At 43.8% G+C, this 13,922-nt stretch overlaps 1 protein-coding gene across 4 annotated transcripts in view; it reads right to left on the bottom strand.

Moving 5' to 3' along the window:
• RALBP1 (ralA binding protein 1) overlaps nucleotides 1-11,170 on the bottom strand; it is a 43,462-nt gene extending 32,292 nt beyond the window's left edge. For 2 of the 4 annotated variants that reach the window (XM_082354042.1, XM_082354043.1), the window contains exon 1: nucleotides 10,551-10,707. The gene's annotated coding sequence lies outside the window, so the exon portion shown is untranslated. Of the gene's footprint in view, nucleotides 1-10,170; nucleotides 10,193-10,550; nucleotides 10,708-11,015 lie in introns of those variants that run through there. The other 2 variants (XM_082354039.1, XM_082354041.1) reach the window with 2 other exon arrangements.
• Between the last annotated feature and the right edge of the window lie 2,752 nt (nucleotides 11,171-13,922).

Here is a 13,922-nt window from a genome sequence, read left to right as displayed (position 1 = left end):
TGAAATATCGTGTCACAAAAGAAAGACGTTATGAAAGATGCTTGGAATCAAGACAAAAGGACTCAGAAGTCAACTAGAAGAAGCTCCCACTGGCCAAAGATGGAAAGATGGGACTATATGAGCGCCAATAAAATTAATAACTGCCATGAACTAAAGTATCAAGTATATTTAAATCCATGAGTTCATAATGATACTCAAAAATAAAATTCACTGGTCACTTTGGAGGATGCTAGAGAACCATGTAATTATTTGGAATAACTGGTAAATGGGGTGGGGGGAAAGCAGTTATCCTGAATCTGCTATACAAAGTGTTGTTCAGCAAAGTTTCTTTTTATCAAAATCTTCCATCTAATAAATAAATAAAAGACTGTCACCACTTAATAAACAATTTAAAAATAGATACTGGCAACGATCAATGACTGCTAATAACACAGACAAAAAAGAGAGAAAATCACACCAGCCTCGCAAAAATAAACTAATGAAAACTTAATCTGATTAAGCCTCAAAATCTGGGGATATGCAATTTAGTTTCTTTAGTTAATACCAAAGAAAAAGAGAGGGGAAGGAGGAAGAGTGGGGGGATGAACTTAAAAATTAAGAGACTTAAGACCAAAAATGAGAAGACAAGCCACAGACTGGGAGAAAATATTTGTAAAAGATATACCTGATATAGGACTATTATCCAAAATGCACAAAGAACTCTTAAAACTCAACAATAAGAAAACAAGCCAACTGAAGACACCTCATCAAAAAAAGATATACAAATGACAAATAAGCATATGAAAAGATGCTCTGTATCATATATCATTGGGGAATTACAAATTAAAACAAGGAACATGACTAAAATAAATCTAGATTTTTAAAAAATTATTTAAAAAAAATTTGTTTGTAACTATGTGTGCTGACAGATGTTAACTAGACTTATTGTGGTGATCATTTCACAATATATACAAATATCAAATAATTATGTTGCACACCTGAAACTAATATAATGTTACATGTCAATTATACCTCAAATTTTTAAAAAAATGACCTTCAGAAAGAAACAAGAGGGCTTCCCTGGTGGCGTAGTGGTTGAGAGTCTGCCTGCCAATGCAGGGCACACGGGTTCGAGCCCCGGTCCGGGAAGATCCCACATGCCGCGGAGCAACTAGGCCCGTGAGCCACAATTGCTGAGCCTGCGCGTCTGGAGCCTGTGCTCCGCAACAAGAGAGGCTGCCATAGTGAGAGGCCCGCGCGCTGTGATGAAGAGGGGCCCCCACTTGCCGCAACTGGAGAAGGCCCTCGCGCAGAAACGAAGACCCAACACAGCCATAAATAAATTAAATAAATAAATAAATAAATAATTTTTTAAAAAAGAAAAAAAAAGAAAGAAACAAGATACCACTATACATCTATTAGAATGGCCAAAATTCAAAACACTGACAACACCAAGCGCTGGCGAGGATGTGGCGTAACAGGAACTCTTATCAGTGCTGGTGGGAATGCAGAACGGTGCGGTCACTTTGGAAGACAGTTTGGCAGTTTCTTACAAAACTAAATATACTCCTTCCATACAATTCAGCAATCATGTCCTTGGTGATTTTGGTATTTGCCCAAGGAGTTGAGAACTTATGTCCTTACAAAAACCTGCACATGGATGTTGATAGCAGCTAACTTATAGAAGTACGTTTATTCATGATTGCCAAAACTTGGAAGCAACCGAGATGTCCTTTGGTAGGTAAATGGATAAATAAATAAAACTGTGCTAGAAACCAAACAATGGAATATTATTCCACACTAAAAAGAAATGAGCTCTCGAGCCATGAAAAGACATGGAGGAAACTTAAATGCCTATCACTAAGTGAAAGAAGCCAGTCTGAAAAGGCTCCATAATGGATGATTCCAATTGCATGACATTCTGGAAAAAGCAAAACTATGGAGAGAACAAAAACATCAATGGTTGCCAAGGGCTGGGGGGAGGAGTGGGAGAGAAGGATGAACAGGCAGAGCACAGAAGATTTTTAGGGCAGTGAAAATACTGTATGATACCACAGCGATGGATACATGTTGTTATAAATTTATCCAAACCCATAGCGTGTACACCAAGAGTGAACTGTAATGTAAACTATGGCCTTTGGGTGGCAATGCGTGTCAATGTCAGGTCCTCACTTGTAACAAAAGTACCATCTGGTGGGGGATGCTGATAATGGGAGAGGCTGTGCATGTGTGGGGCTGGGGGCGTATGGGAAATCTCTGTACCTTCCTCTCAATTTTGCTGTGAACCCAAAACTGCTCTAAAAAAATAAAGTCTGAATTTAAAAAAAAAAAAGTAACCTGAGGAAGCAAATTCTGATGTCATAATATGCTCATTTTCTTAAAATGCTAAACTTAGTTGAAAAATGTAGCATGGTATCTGCTACTTTTTAATTGCTTGTTACCATTCTAGGGGGATAACAAAATGGACTTCAGTGAGCTTTTTCTTCATTTTTATATTCACACTTTCTTCTCCCATAATTTTCCGCAGAAAGTCAAAGTTCTTTTTTTTTAGCCGTGCCACGTGGCTTGCGAGATCTCAGTTCCCCCACCAGGGACTAAACCCGGCCATGGCAGTGAGAGCCTGGAATCCTAACCACTAGGCCACCAGGGAACTCCCTAGAAAGTCAAAGTTCTTGATTCGCTCTTTCTACTTTGGAAGGAACAACTGAAAATTGCTAACATCTTAAAATTACAGCTTCAATTTATGAGTTTTCCTTAAAAAGCTTTCTTCCCAGTGGGGGGGAGGGGAGCTTTCTTCCCTCATCTCCCCCTCCTTCCTTTTTCTCAATAGTAGTTACTTATCCAAACATATTTATCTAAAGGCACCTATCACTGGCAGGTTGGCGAAAGAGCTTATTCATAAAAAGATTAAGGAGAAAGTCCCAATCACACAAAAACACTGTTTTTATAACTGACAAACACACCTCATTTTTAAACAATGGCAATGGCATGCAGTTTTATTCTCAACCTGTCACAATATCTGGCTTTCAATTTGTAGTGCCTTTGAATTAATTTAACCTTCAATTGAGAATGAAGGTCATGCTTCATTACATCAAGGTATCAGCTCTGAAGCAATTCCAAATGAGTTCTACTAGCATTTTTGTTTTTAGTTACCTTTTAGGCAAAAGCTTCATATTTAAATACCTGTACAACGTTTCAAGGTGATCAGTTTGAAGGGCTTCACTCAAACTGATCAAATGTAAAGAAACAGGCCTAGTGCCTGGTACACAGTAAGCACTTGGCAAATAAATGCCTTATTCCACAATTTACAACACTGTTTAGAACAGAATGTATACATGTTTACACATTCTTTGCCTGTATGTGTATAAAACATCTCTGGAAGAATATACAAGAAAATATTAAGGTGTGGTCTCTTCAGTGGTATCTTTAATGGCTGAGGAAAACACAATCATATTATTTCCATCTCACCCAGGCCCCCATTCCTCAGTAAAGAAACTGGGAGATACCCTGATGGAGAGAGAATACGGTAAACAGGAAGTAATACAGCACAGTCGTTGGCTTGACTAAGTACCATCACCCTTCATAGGCTGGGCTTCCTTATCTGTAAATACTGACATCTACCTGGCACGGCACTGCCAAGACTAAACAAAATGGTATTCCTGGTACTCAGTAAGTAGCTATAATAATTATTAATCAATATTCAACTTTGCTATTAACTATACAAAAGCAACAGTATAAAAATATCTGGACAAAACTTGAGATTTTATAAACTACATCCTCCCCCCCATAAAAGTGTGAAAAAGGAAGAGTTTTACTGCTTTTTCCTTCCTTGACTCCCATTTTAAAAGACCTTCACAAAATCATAAGCACATTTTTAAAAACACCATAAACAAATGTAAGAAGCCAAGAAGAAACTTGGGAAAAAAATACTGGCACTAGACATGACAAATACTTTTCAAAATTAATTTTTAAGAAAGAAAAACGGCTGAGGATTTGAACATGAAGCTAACAAATACTTTTAAAATGAAAAAACAGGGAATTTAAAAGATGCTCTTTTTCACCCACCAATTTTCTAAAGATGAACAAGTTTGATACCCAACCATGGGAGGGTGTGAAGAAAGAGACACGTTCACACGCTACTGGTAAAAGTGTAAACTGTTACATTTAGAAGGACAATTTAGCAACACCTACCAAAAATTAATATTCTGACCTAGCAATTCACTGTTAAAACCTTAGCCCCCAAACACACAAAAGTAAGCAAAGCACTGTTTATGATAGCCAAAAAACCTTTATTACGTTGCATCTCTACAAGCACCTCAAATTCCTTAGGAAAAAAGCAAAGAACAGAGAAAGAGAAAATACTAACCCAACTATATGCTGTCTACAAAAAATTCACTTGAACTATAGTGACAGAGGTAGCCTAAAAATAAACGGAGTACTAAATAAACAGATGGAGTGATGTAAAATGACAGCTTAAGGAACTCCAAAAGTTCACCCCTCCATAAAAGCACTTAAACTCGGTCAGAATCAACTTTTTCACAACACTGGAAACTAAGCAAAATCTTGCAGCAATCCAGGGAGTACTTATTCAAGAAAAACAGCTGAATCTTGCTTAAGAACATAGAACTTTGTGGTGTTTAACTTTCTCTAGTCCTATCCTGGGCTTCCCAGATCAGTGGCACCCTTGAAAATAACAGCCCACATTCCCAGCACTGGTTCAGCAGAACAAACCTCATTTGCAAACAAACTGAAATTATTATTCCAGGCTCCCTGGAAGACCTACCTGCTGAAAAGGCTTGCTTTATCTCACCTAAATGCTGCTAACTCAGAACCCCCCAGGGGTAAGGCCACTAGGGGGCTGGCAGAGGTTTTAGCTGCTACCACCTGAAGCAACAGGTAACAGCTGGGGCAAACGCTGCGACCAAAACCTTGAGAGGTGTTTTGGGGAACAAGGACCTTGAAGAGCTGCAACAAATTCCTGGAAATCTAGGAGAAACGTGTGCGCGCAGGGCTATGTACATGCTCAGGAGTTTTGCCAGACGAAGAATTCTGGTTAGCAGTTTTTTTCTTTCAGTACTTTGACTATGTCATCCCACTGCCTTCTGGCTTCTACCGTTTCTCATGAGAGGTCAGCTGATAATGATATTGAGAATCCCCTGTATGTGATGAGCCACTTCTCTCTTGCTACTTTGAAGATTCTCTCCTTGTCTTTGTCCTTAAACTAGCTGATTAAGATGTGTCTCAGGTGGATCTCATTGAGTTTATCTTACCCGAGAAAGCCCTCCACTCTCACCTCTGGATGACCTTGACCTCTGCACAAACAGGAAATGAAAGCTAAGACAGAGTTGTAAAGTGGTTGAGTACTGAAGGTACACCCCCAAGAGATGCACAGTACCCCTCTGAAAATATTGGGAGATGTTTTTGGTACTAAATGTTTAAGGAAATCTCTGTCCAATCATTAGTTGAAGCCTCTGTTCTGTTAGCTTACTGGTCAGCTAATGACTGGACATTAGCAGCCAAAAGAATAAAACAGGAATAAATGTAACCAAGGAGGTGAAAGACGCATACACTGCTAACTACAAAACATTGCTGACAGAAATTAAAGTAGACCTAAATAAACCCCTTTTTAATGGATTGAAAGGTTCAGTATCATTAAGACAACAATGTATTGCTGTAATTCAAAGTGATCTATAAATTCAAGGCAAAATTTCAACAGCCTTTTTTGCAGAAATGGAAATCTGATCCTCAGTTTAATATGGAATTGCAACAGGCCCTGAATAGCCACAAAAAAATAAAGAAGAACAAAATTGGAAGACTCACACTTCCTGATTTCAAAAGGTACTACAAAACTAGCATAACCAAAGCAATGTGGTACTGGCATTAGGATAAACATATAGACCTATACAGTCGATTTGAAGAGTCTAGAAATAAACCCAAACATCTACGGTCAATTGATTTTCAACAAGGGTGTCAAGACTATTCAATGGGGAAAGAATGGTCACTTCAACAGATGGGAACGGGATAATTAATTTCCACACACAAAAAATGGACCCAATCTCAGACCATATACAAAAATTCACTCAAAATGAATCAACATCTAAATATAAGAACTAAAACCATAAAACTCCTAGAAGAAAGCACAGTGTAAATCTTCAAGCCCTTGGATTTGGCAATGGATTCTTAGATATGATACCAAAATCATGAGTAACAAAAGAAAAAATAAATTGTACTTCATCAAAACTGAAAACCTTTGCTTTGGGCATTATCAAGAAAGTAAAAAGACTACCCAGAGAATGGAAGAAAATATTTGCATATCATATATACTGATAAGGGTCCAGCATCCAGAACATGTAAAGGAACATTTACAACTCAACAACAAGAAGAAGAACAACCCAATGTTAAAATAGGCAAAGGACTTGAATAACTATTTCTCCAAAGAAGATATACAAATGGCCAATAAGCACATGAAAAGATATTCAACATCATCAGCCACCAGGGAAACTCAGATCAAACCCACAATGAGATACCAATTCACACCTACCAGTATAGCTAAAATTTTTTAAAAAAGAAAATAACAAGTGTTGGTGAGGATATGGAGAAATCAGAGTCCTTACACTGGACAGTGAAATGGCGCAGCTGCTTTGGGAAACAGTTTGGCAGTTCCTCATACTGTTCAACATAAAAGTCACCACACGATCCGCCAATTCTACTCCTAGGTATATACCCAGGAACAATGAAAACATATTTCTACACGAAAACTTGCACATTCACACTAGGACTATTCATAATAGCCACAAAGTAATGACAACTTAAATGTTCATCAATGGATGAATAGATAAACAAAATGTGGTATGACCAGACAGTGGAATATTACTCAGCAATAAAAAGGAATGGAGTACTGACACCTGCTACAATATAGACGGACCTTGAAAACATGATGCCGAGTAAAGACAGTCAGTCACAAATGATTACATATATGATTCTATGTACATGAAATGTCCAGAATAGGCAAAACCACAGAAACAGAAAGTAGATTAGTGGTTGCTAGTGAGTGGAAGCAGGGGGAATGGTGAATGGCTGACAATGAAGAAGAGGGGTAATGAAAGGTTCTAAAACTGATCGTAGAGGTGGTTGCACAACTCTGAATATACGAAAAACAACTTAATTGTTGTGCGCTTTAAAAGGATCAATTTTATGTTATATGAATATCTCAATAAAGCTGTCATAAGAAAAGCAGGCTCAAGTCTTTGCCGACTTAAAAAACTCCCTTCTTAACCCTTTATTACCCTCTGCTAACACTTCTTTCTATTCTTCCCTTCACAGCTAAGATTTATTCTTGAAATAACCTACATGTGCTTTCTCCACTCTCTGACCTCCCATTAACTCAACTCAAACTTAGCTCCCTCTCTAAATGGTAACATTAAGTAGGATGCTAAGAAACTGCTCTCACTTAGTTATCAAATTCAACAGACTCCTAAAAATCCATGTTTCACTCTAGTTCTCAAAGCATTTGAAATATAGCTTCCTTTATTCTTATTTTTTCTGGAGAGGCAGTTGTGAAGTATAGCTTCCTTTTGAAATGATCCCATTTGGGCTTCTACAACATCGCATCATGATTTCTCAGCGTTTCTCGACACATAGGAATTTCCCTTTCCAGTTCTTCTTCTCTCTGGCTTCAAATGCTATTGCTCTGCATGGCCTATTTCCAGGACCATTCTCCATCAGTAACTCTTCCTATGCCGTGTTACCTAAATCAAAGGCTTCAGGAACCACCTATAAGTTAGCCTGATGACTCTCCTATCAAGACCTTTCTCTCGTGCTCCAAACCCACACGCAAGCACTTCCACCTGGATGTTTTACAGATAACTCCTACTCAGTGTATCCAAAAGCTAAAATACTGTTCCTCCCCAGATTTGCTCCTCTTCCTGAATTCCCTGTCTCAGCATACTTTACCATTTGTTGTCTAGTCAATCACCTAAGTTAAAATCCAAGTCATCTTATCCTATTATTTCTCTCTCACTCCCTAAATCCAAGTGTCACTGAACCCTATTAATTCTGCCTCCTAAATATTTGTGCTATTAACTTATTCCTCTGCATCTCCACTGATCCTACCTTAGTTTAGGCCCTGTCACCTCAATTATTACAAAAACTCCTCACCAGTCTTCCTGCATCCTCCTTGTCCTCCCTCCATCCCTTCTGAAATCTATACTCTACAATACCAGAATGATCTTTCTAAAATGAAAACCTTATCATGACGCTTTCCTGGTTAAAATCCATAAGCTCTATTATTATCTATAGGAAAAGCCCTCAAGAATCCTCAGAATGGCACGAAGTACCTGAGGACTGATCTGTGCACCCTCATCATCTGCTACTTACCCTGTAAGCGCAATGCTACAGCTGCAGAGAACAACTTCCGTTCTTATAATGCTCTCTCTCTCCTCCTGTCCAACTTTCCCTTGGCCTTCCTTTCCTTTCCCAAGATTTCTGCCTCAGTCATGCCTAAACCTTCTTCGGCTTCAAGGACATAAAGTATAAAGCACCTAATACAATGCTTGACACACAGCAAGGAGTTACAATGGGTTGAGAGGCTTAGACCTCTTCTTCATCCTGTCTCAGTGACTCTTGTCTGCTTCGAGGTTAGGCTGACTTTACGTCACCTGTCTACAAGACTACTCCTAATTTGGTCTCTGCCTACGTCCCCAGGTTCACGTCTTGCCACCACCCTCGGCCCTCGTCAGCCGTACCTGCAGATCCTACAACTCACTCTGTTCAGACTCCCGCGCTTCTCTCACACTGCTCCTCCTGCCTAAACGCCCATCCTTTCTAAGCCTGTATACTCACTGTTCTCGTCCTCTCCCATACGCTTTTCCTGACCACTGCCGCTTCCTCAATCTCTCCTCCTCTTCCCTCAAGACATGGACCACTGCCTCCTTTGTACACCCACTGCACTCCCCGTCCTTCCTCCGCTCAAAGCAACCTTAAAAACATATTGTACTTGTGGAAGTTCAAGTAAGTGAGAAACTCTTACCACCCTGAAGGCAGGGGCACTGCCTCATCCATCTGTAAGTCTCCACAGTACCTGCTGCACAGAAATTACACTAAATGACCTGCATTTTTCTTTATTCCCTCCACATATACTAACCTAAGTTCCTATCAGAGATTTTCGTTCAAAAAAGAAAGAACATACTTTTGGGTTACATTCTGGGCCCAATCTCTCCTTGCCAAGCAAACACTTGTACAAATTAAAGTTAATATGCACTTTCTGATACCACTTCTATTTTTCTAAAGTAGGGGAGAAATGATCCCTGGAAGATCTAAAAGGAGAAATACTATTTTAAAGAGACAGTAAATTATGTGGCATAGCTTCAAGATACTGTTTAAAGAATTGCTTCCCAACGGTCACCGTTAAACTAGCCCACCTCGCTTACATCTATGGGTCACTCTGAAAAGTGGAAACCCTTCTACTAACTTCCTTCCTACCTCTACTACTTGCCAATACAGTTTACAGCAATTACTCATTCTCAGGAAGATACTCAGAAAGGAATTATCAAGTCACCAAGATAATTCGGAAGGCACAAAGTGAAGTTACCTTTCTCATTCCCAGGCCCACTTATTCATTTATAAGCGCTGCCTCCGTGGCCAGCAAACCACAGGTGGGCCTGTTCCTTATCATCGCTACTTGAATATTCTGTGAACTACCGCCCAGCAGGATGGACTGCCACCCAAAGTGCTGCAGCGCGGGGACAAGCCCGCTCCACTCAACAGAACGTTTAGTGAAAGCTCTCCTAAATGAGGCTCGTCGGTGTGTTAACTCAGCGTCCAAACGACGGTATTTGCACCTGCACGTTCAAAACCCCTCGAATTAACATTTTAATTATTTTCAAGCATTCGATCAGGCCTTAGAGGAAAGATGCTCTGCTTGCTCAAGACGGAGGCTCTGGAGTCATGAATCCCCAAACCTGAAGCAGCATAAGGACTTCAGGTAAGGCTGAGGTGTGGGATATCTAGCGAAACCTGTTTCACTCTCACAACGATAAACAAACACACACACGCATCCAGCTGACCTCCCTAAGAGCCTTTGGGCGCCAGCCCGCTTGACAAGGAGTTGTGAAAAGAATTCCCAACTCGGCTCTGCCGGTGCCCTCGCAGCACCCAGGAGCCCCGCCGCTTCCACGAGCCCTCCCTCCTCACCGGGCGCGCACCGGAGACCCGTCAGCATCCCGACCGCGATTATGTAAAAGACCGAGTCCCTCTCCCCCGTCCGAGGCCCGGGCCCCGGGGAGGGCCCGGCTCCCCACCCTCCCCGCCCAGACCCAAGAGCCCCGGCCAGCGAGCGGGAGAAACGGGCAGGGCGGGCCGGAACCGCGGACAAGCCGCCAGAACCAGCCGCCCCCGGCAGCCACGCCCCCGCCCCGCCGTCCCGCCGCCCCGCCGCCCCGCGAGAGCCCGGCCCCGCAGCCGCCTGACAGACGCCACGAGAAGGCGCGCGGACGGCTTCGGACAGCGGGGCCCCGCCGCGACCCCCGCCCGCCCCGCCGCCCGCCGCCCGCCGCCCGCCACCCGCCACTGACCTGCGCCGCCGCCGCGCGACCGCCCGCCGCCGCGGCCGCCTCCTGCGCTGCGCCCCCGGCCGGCCTCGGGCGCCCCATTCCCACCCCGCCCCAGCCTCCGCCTGTTTACAATGATTGGGACAGAACCGGGCGAGCCGGCCCAGCGCGCACGCGCACTCCCTCCTCCCGCTGCACCCGGCTTCCCGGGTCCTCCTCTCGGCTTTGACGGCCGGGGCTGTCCAGGGCCGGCGCCCTGTGCCCCCGCGCGGGGCACGCTGGGATGGATAGTCCTCGGAAACCCAGCGCCCAGTCCTCAGGCGGCCCTCCGCCGGGAGCCGCACTACAACACCCAGGATGCACGGCGCCTGCCCGGCCGAGGGGCCAACTGGGGAGACCCGGGAGCGCGCGAGAGAACGCGCCGCGCCAGAGCTCCGCCGGCGCCTGCGCAGTTCCTGGTGGTCGGGGGCCGGGAGGACGCGCTCTTACCTCGCGCGAGCTCCGCGAGGACTGTTGGGGGCAGAGCCGGCCGAGGTCCGGAGAAGAGCAGACGTTGTTCTGCCCACGCTCCGGGCAGCCTGTTCCCCAGCTACTGAGGCGCAGACCTTCTGCACCGCGGGCTTCAGCCCTAGCCAGTTAAACCGGCCCGGAGGCCGGCCCAGCCTCCGCTGGGTGGGGCTCTCCCCGGCCCGGGCTGGGAGGGGAGTCTAGCTTGGGGTGGGGACTTCTGCTGGGGGTTTGGATGCAGGAAGCGCCGTGGGCCTCCGAGGAGAAACTTGTCTAGAACTCCGTATCGGGACTGGCCTCAGCATTCCTAAAATGAGTGTCGACGAGGACCTCCCTCGGTCCTTGCGGCGCAGCGGGGCCCCCACCTTGTACCGAGGAGGTCCTGAATCAGAGCCGCCCTCTGCACGGTTAGCTTGCAGACAGAACTGGATCTAGAGGAAGATGGAAATGACCGCATTTCCTCCGGAAACCCTTCACAAAGGCTTCAAGATTTGTCCTGCTAATGCATGGCTGGAAATCAGGGATCTTTTTACGTGTTCTTGTCTTATAAAGTTTGGCAGTTTTATTAGGGGGATGATAAGATTGGGGATAGATGGGCCTTCCCAATCACTTCCATTCCTGCGTGCGATACTCTCTTTACAACTTCATTACATGTTTAGACTGACCTCTACTCCATCGTGCCCTGTTCCTCCCAAAGCAGCCTGCCTCCAGTCTGACAATAGGTCTCTCCCTTGTACCCTGCATTTCCTACTCAGTCAAGTTCAGCCCCCTCCGCCTGACATTCAAGAAAAGCTCACAATTAGATACCAAGATGGTCTGTGTGTGGTGGCCATTGTTTTCTGACTTTTTGAAAAGCTTTCTTATTGCCCCTCTGGCAACAGAACCGTGTCCTCTGACCACTGGGATGGGCATGTTACCTTGCCAGGTACAATACTCTGCCTCTGGTAACAATGATTGGGCCAAGGGATAGGCACTGACCCATGTCGGGCACTATTGAGCCCTTGCTGGAAATTGCTACATGGACACAGAAAAGGGAGAGAAGATAGCGTTTTACTGTGGTAACTGCTGATGGCCATGTTATTCACAACGTAAAGAGGGCTTTCTGCAGCAGCAATGAATGAGGCCAAAACGGGAGTGTGGGGTTAGGGAAAGGAGGGGGAGAGAATCCGGGAGTTGGCAGCATTAAGACTGGCTTCAGCCTCAGAGGCCATGGTTTGTATAGCTCTTTTAAAGTGCTTTGAGGATGTGAACCTAGCTGGGTGAGCCAGTGCAATTATTTATTATTATTTAGGGCTAATTTGTGTTGCCTAACACAAATTTGTTGGTTGCCTCCTGAGATTCATTCCTCCCATTTAAGCCATGCAGCATAATCGTTCCCTCTGGTGGCTGAGCCTTTCCGGGATGGTCCTGTAACCCAATCAGAACCAATGAGACCCACCGAGACTTGGGTTGGGGCTTCTAGTAAACTGCAGCATCCTTGCTCTTCTGGTATGGCGTAAATTTATGAGGTCTGGAAAGGTGGCACCTGTTTTGCTCCTACAAGAAGAAAGCCTGAAGGGATAGGGTTTCAGAGAAAGACACCAAAAGAGGCTGAAGACGAAGTCAGTACTGTCAAGTGTGCACTAGGAAGAAGAACCTTGGCGTTTGTTGCATCATTAGAGCTGCAGTCAAACCTCACCTGTCTGACCTGTCCTGTAGACGATCCTATAGACTGTTTAGAATTGTGAGCCATAAATTTCCTGTATTGTTTAAACAAGTTTGTATTGGGGGGTTTTCTGTGACTCAAAAGTCTAAAAGTCATAACTAATTCAGTTGGATTTCTTTTACTAAATGTTGAAAGGTCCTGACTAATACAGGTTCCTACTTAAAGAGAAACTGTGGAAAAGACTTTCAGCTATGGTTATATGACACAGTCAACAATTCCTCTGCACACAAAGCAAGTATAAATAAAATTGGACAAAACTGTCAAACACAACCGATTGTTTCAGGGCATTGGAAGTCAAACACAATTTGAGAAACATCTATTCTTGAAAACTGCTAAAAATTCTAGTAGGAACTGTAGATGTCTGTGAACTTCTTGCCTGAGGCTGCTTCTTTCCTGCCCTGTTGCCCCAGAACTATAGTTTTTTTTGTTGTTGTTGTTGTTTTAATTTTATTTATTTATTTATTTATGGCTGTGTTGGGTCTTCATTTCTGTGCAAGGGCTTTCTCTAGTTGCAGCAAGTGGGGGCCACTCTTCATCGCGGTGCACGGGCCTCTTACTATCGCGGCCTCTCTTGTTGCGGAGCATAGGCTCCAGACGCGCAGGCTCAGCAATTGTGGCTCACGGGCCTAGTCGCTCCGCGGCATGTGGGATCTTCCCAGACCAGGGCTCGAACCCGTGTCCCCTGCATTGGCAGGCAGACTCTCAACCACTGCTCCACCAGGGAAGCCCAGAACTATAGTTTTACTAGTGTAGTTTTAACTAGTGTAGGTGGGGCTAGCCAAGAAAACTAGCAGCTTTGCTGCTGGAGGGGGTGGACTCGATTTGTGGTGGGAGGTCAAACACCATGGCTTTGACAGCTGAAGGGAATATTATAATAGTGCATCTGCTATGGAAGACAGCATGGTGGTTGCTCAAAATATTAAACATAGAATTACCATTTGCTCCAGCAATTCCCCTTCTGAGTATATACTCAAAAGAACTGAAATCAAAGACTCAAAGAGAGATTTGTACATCCATGTTTACAGCAGCATTATTTGCAATAGCCTAAAGGTAGAAGCAGCCCAAGTATCCACTGATGGATGATTGGGTAAATAAAACGTGCTATATGCATACAATGGAATATTATGTAGCCTTTTAAAAGAAAGAATTTCTAACACATGTAAAACAGAAATCATGAGAATAGA

Source organism: Balaenoptera borealis (assembly GCF_965194805.1).
Source record: "Balaenoptera borealis genome assembly, chromosome: 14".
NCBI lineage: Eukaryota > Metazoa > Chordata > Mammalia > Artiodactyla > Balaenopteridae > Balaenoptera > Balaenoptera borealis.
This window is presented reverse-complemented; position numbering and strand designations above follow the sequence as displayed.